Raw genomic sequence first — 6,026 nt, 5'->3', positions numbered from 1 at the left:
GTGTGTGTGTGCGTTAGATTCTGGTGAGATTCAGCAGCTCCTTTCGTCCTCCTCTCTTCACACATGCAGTGCATACAAACAGCTAGCACCCACACAGAACAACACACACACACACACACACACACAAACAGACAACAACAAAAAGCCAGCAGCTGCCCCCACACACCAACACACACACACCCACGCCCACAAATACACAACAATGTGAACGATAGACGGCCAACAGAGAGAGACACTGATGGGCAGTTCTGCTCTTCTGTTCACATTACTTCTCCATGTATGTTAATGTGTGTTAATCACTGAAAGAACAATGACACAGGGCCACAGTTATAAGGGCAGCAGTGGGTTTAACTCAGTTATTTGCACAGTTTCACTTCAGTGGGCGAGTTTAAAAGTGGGCATTGTGGTAATGGTCACTGCAGCTACATCTCGTCAGTGGGAAGATGAAGAGCAGTGTTTTATGACGCTACATGGTGGTGCTGTGGCATTTTTTTTGGCACAGCTTTTATTGTCATCTGTTCACATTTCATGTTTTCTTTTTTTTTTTAATTCTGTACTTCCAGTTCCAAGCATGTACAGAACCACTTTTTTCATACAGTTTTTAAATTAGTTTTTAATATTTTGATAAATCACAATGAATGTGATTTCATGTGAACATAAAACAAGGGCTTTGCTCAGCAAATCTACCCTGGATCATCTGGCAACGTAGTGGGGCCACCCACCTGCTCAGACCACGTCAAGACGCACCGGTTGTTCTGTGTTGGTTTAGTGGACAGTACATGAACAGATCCTCTCTCTAGCTACTGCAGTGAGACTGTCCTCTCCAGACAAACCACAGCATCAGCCATTTGTTTACAATGTTTTGCAGCCATGCAAATGACCGTTGTCTCTCAGAGGCAAAAGTAGCTGAATTGATGCGATATTGCCGTAAACACCTCAAAACCTAATCGGAAGGTTATAGACAGTGATGTGTCGGCCTACAAGGAGGCAGTCCAGCACTTAGCAGTGTGCTGTACTGACAACAACCTGATCCTCAACACTAAGAAGACCAAGGAGCTAGACCAAAAGCGGCATACACACTCCCATCCGTATCAACGGGACAGAGGTTGAGCGTGTCGCCGGCTTTAAGTTTCTGTGTAGCCACATCTCTTAACACCAGGCGGCAACCTCTGGTTCTGAGCCAATGCAGAAACTTGCAATTTCTCTACTGACCATCAGGGGGCGACTCCTCTGGTTGTATAGAAGTCTATGAGAAAATGACTTGACTTCTCTCTTGATTTATTACCTCAGTAAACATTGTAAACATGAGTTTATGGTCTCAATCTCTAGTTTCAAGTCTTCTTCAATACAGCATGATGTTCCTTTAGTAAATGATGGTCCATTTAGAGTCAAACAGACCATAAAGCAGGGGATGCTTTAGGGCGGGGCTACCTTGGGATTGACAGGTCGCTATGGCTTCCGGAGCTGTATACGGCATCTCTACATCATCTCTACATCTCGGTATCTCTACATCACTATGAGGAGTGCCTCTGCAGTCCAAATATGGTCACTTACGTTCACTGGTTGCAATAAACCAAGTTGTCAATGGCCAAAATCCAAGATGGCGACGGCAGAAAATGCCAGACTCAAGGCTTTAAAACAGCAGTCCACAAACCAATGGTTGACGTCTCAACGACTACGTCCACTTCGTTTATACAGTCCATGCTTTGGACCCTCAACACTTCCACCCTGGTCAAGAAGTCTCTTCTTCTTGAGGAGACTGATGATCTGTCTCCTCAGAAACAACTGCTGCATCATTGTGAGCGCCCTCTGCATCACGGCATGGTGCTCTGTTCCAAAGCGGAAAGCACTGAGGGTGGTGAAAACTGCCCAACACATCTTCCCCAGTCCAACCTCAGTCATTGAGGTTGTTCAGCGCAGCGGTGAAGAGTGTCTATGTATTACTGTTCATTCTGTATACTCTGTATATTACAGTGCACTTTACTGCTTTTTGCCCTTCTGGTTCTGCAGGTGCTGGATAATCTAATGTGCACTTTCGTCAAACATTTATATGATCCTTCGTACAGCTGGATGTCGCTTTTATGGTTCTAAACTTTCTGTGTTTTACTGATATAATAAGCTCCACAAACAAAACTAAAAAGTATCCACCCATGTTGTCGTGGTCTCAGAATGTAGTATTGGGCTGTAGAAATACTTCTCTTGAAGATCAACTAAACCAATTTGATCCATAAAGGTCAGTCTACTCGTTATGGGGAGCCCGTTAAAACAGTTGCACAGCCACAGTTTTTCTGTGGCTCGTGAGCGAGCTAGACAAAAATAGTGTGAGCTGAAGATTTAATCAAGAGCTCAGAGACTGCAAATTTAGAGCAGAGAGCCTGACGCACAAATTGAGGACGTCAGTTTAAAAGGTGTGGACATTCAACAGGCGATGAAGGTCTTGTAAAAAAAAGTTAGTTCTGTTTCACTGTAATACACCTTTAACTTTATGTAAGAATCATGTTCTGTAGAAATGATTGCATTCTCTCTAGATCACTCAGGAACCGACTGCTGGCCAGTTGACAACTGCAAACCGTGCAGTTGTCCACTGGTTTTGTTCTTACGGTTAGTTTACTGTTTTCTTACATTAGACTATAGAGGTAGTTGCAAGATCAGAGCAGCATGGTAATCAAATGTCATATTCATTTGTAGTGACTCATTTGTAGACCTGGATACACTGCACTGTAATTCTGCAGTGAAAGGAAGCTTTACAATGGATCCACATTGTTCTTTACATCATGAGCCTGTCAGAGCGCTGTGACACCGAGCACCCTGCTGCTGGCAGAGGAAGAGAAAAGAGAGGATCTGATTGGTCGTTACTGGCAACGCCTCCCACCACATATACAGTACTGATGATATATTCCATCAAAACTTACCCTGTTTCCAATTTAGTTGTTCTGCACACCTCTCAGGCCACAATGATATCAGTCACACTCACACAGTAGACAATCTCGATCCCACTAGACATTCTGTACGTAATCAGAATCAGAAACCGTTTATTGCTAATGTATGTTGCACATACAAGGAATTTGTCATTGCGGGCGGTGCATAACATTAAACAATCAACAACAATCCACACAGTGCAAGAAATAGAAACATATTAAAATTGACAATAGAATATAAAAGAATATAAAATAAAGTGCACAGCAAACAGATAACAGTACCATAAACAAGTATGATGAAGTGTAATGTAAAGTGTCAAGTGTGTTTAAATGAAGAAACAGGGAAGGGATGTGCAGAGGAGTGACCGGTAAGAAATTGTCCTGGGGATGACAGAGTCAGTGGGGGTGCCGGGCTTTGTTGAGGAACCCGACTGCCAATGGGAATAAGCTGTTCGTGTGGCGTGAGGTCTTGGTCCTGATGGACCGCAGCCAGATGGAAGAGGCACGAACAGTTTGTGTCCAGGGTGAGAGGGGTCGGCTACAATGCCTTCTTCGTGATGGAGCTGATGTTAAGCTCCCACTTGAGGTCCTGGGTTATGATGGAGCCCGACTCCACAGCGTCCACAGGGTGATGGGGGCAACCGCAAACTCATCCGCAAACTTCAGGAGCTTGATGGACTGGTGACTGGAGGTGCAGCTGTTGGTGTACAGGGAGAAGAGAAGAAGTGGTGCAGAGGCATGGGCCCCTGCTGGGAGGGGGGCCCAGTCAGGCCCACTGTCCCATTGTCTTTCAAATCTACAGTCAGCTTGTCTGCCAGGCGTAGATCATTCATGGAATGGGGAATTTAGGCTTGTAGTTTGTACATAAACTGTAAAACGGTTTACAGTTTATGATAAAAGATTCCAGTTTATGATAAAAGATTCCAGATCAGGAGAACAGTGTTGTAGAATCACTGTCACATCGTGGCACTAGCCAATGAGTAGAAAACAGAGTCCTCCACCCTTCGATTTGCCGGAGAGCTCCGTGTTGCGAGTCTGGTATCGATCCACAGAGCCAGGTCTCAGTATAACACAAAACGGAGGATGAAGAAAAGTCTCTGTCTTACCCCACCAGTAGCTGAAGTTCGTCCAGTTTGTTGCAGAGTGAGCAAACGTTGGAGAGAAGTATGCCCGGCAGCAGTGTGCGAGATCCTCGTGTGCGGCAACGCACAAGCGCTCCGGAACGTTTCCCTCTCCGACGGCGTTTCGCTGCATGCGTTAAGGTGAGAGCACCTTTGACTAGAATGTAAAGTAATTCCACAGAAGTTAACAGAAAAGTTGGAAGTAAGTCCGCTGGAGTTGTTCCCCTGATGTTTATGAGCTCATCTCTGGTGAAAGAGCTCTGGGTATCACAGCAGAAAACAGTATTTACAATAAAAACAACACAAAACAATGAGCACCAACTCACTGCGGCAGCCATCCACGGCGCCATCTTGAGTAATCCATCAGTGGGGTCTGCATCCAATGACAAACAAAATGAAATAACATACTATTGCTTTGATCATTTATTTTACACTGTTGCAATATAACCCCCCTCCCCAGATACCATGTGGCTCAAAAAACCTTTTTCCCATCGACTTACATTGGGAAAGAGAGGTGTGTAACTCAGCAGATTTTTTTTAGGTGAGTCAACCCTCCAGTACGAACACTTGAATGGTTGCTATTTAAATCATTCTGCCCTGAAAGTTGTAAAATGCACTAATAACCGAAACCAGAGTGATTTTCCTTCCTCCGTTCACATGAACGGAGGAAGGAGGCTGGACCAAAGGCTGGGAGGCAGCGTTAAAGGAAACGCTAGTGCACTTGCTCATGAATTTTCTACTCCGAAATCAAACTTTATTTTTGTTTCATGCGCCACTGAGCAACTTCCATAGGAATAAACGGAGCGCCGCATCCAACGCTGTGTCCGGTTCTCTTTATACTGTACATCCATGGGGCAACAGGGGGAGTGAAGGAGCGTCATGCTCCATTTGATTTCACTATGTCTCCACTCAATATGATGGATTTTAACATTTATGTAGAGGTTTATTGTGTTTGATTTTCTGATATTTGTCTAATTAAGTCCAATCCCCAAAATATGAGCTGAGGTTCAATGTATAATGGTGGGGACAGCATCCTCACTCTCCAATCTGATGGATATCACGTATTTCTCAATGAATAAATATTGCACAGATGGTAATGTGCTGAGGTTTTTCCTATCATATTTGCCTGATAACACACTTGTTGAGCTCTACTGGCTTCAACGTGTTTCCAGGAAAGATAGCATCAATACCAAACTCCTTTTGAAACTCTGGTCTGGGGCTAACAACAGAGCCATTTGCATTTTCAACTGCTCATAGACGGAGGATGGTGTGGCACCAATCCAACAGCAAATGTTCCTCCTCTTTACATCATTTTGATGGTGTAACTTATACTTACTCGGTAATGCTATGTTCACACTAGGCAACAGAGCAACAAAACGGCCAAGTGTGGCCAGCTACATTGTCGGCTAGTTGCCTCTGCTTATTCTTTGGAGTTGTGCCAGTAAATCACTCTCTGCAATAACAGATTTTTTTTAGCCACTTGGGGGCAGTGGAAACAAGTTACAAACACAACATTGACATAGCATCACTTTTTAAGTTGACGTGGCGAGCTTGTTAGCAAACAGTTGGATATTTACATATTCAGCAGTTAGAGCGCAACATCAGCATTAAGAAATAGTGTTTGCATCCCTTGAGAATGTAATATTCACTCTCGTTTAGCTCTTTTTTTGGTCTCTACCAACTCTTGGGGGAAATATCTGTCTCTTTAGCTGCTAAATGCTCTACTGTGTTCACCAGCTGGCGTGTCTGTCTGCTGTTTGGTGTTGAGTAGGTAGTTACAGTGGGATTTTCAGTACTTTTTCAGTGAAAACAGCTGGCTGCTGTGGCCGAAAATGAGAGAGACAAAACAGTAAAGTTGTGGGCCGGATAATAATAATGAGCTGAGCCGAGGGGAGCTTCAGATTCAGCTCATAATTCTCTGTAGGTGCATCGATACCAGCGACCCCTTTCACATCATCATAAAAAAAATGTTTATAGCCATGTTCAA

The sequence above is a fragment of the Anarrhichthys ocellatus genome, unplaced genomic scaffold, assembly GCF_004355925.1.
Source record: "Anarrhichthys ocellatus isolate YVR2014 unplaced genomic scaffold, GSC_Weel_1.0 scaffold152, whole genome shotgun sequence".
NCBI classification, from domain to species: domain Eukaryota; kingdom Metazoa; phylum Chordata; class Actinopteri; order Perciformes; family Anarhichadidae; genus Anarrhichthys; species Anarrhichthys ocellatus.
The sequence above is the reverse complement of the archived record's forward strand: the minus strand, read 5'-3'. Positions refer to the sequence as shown.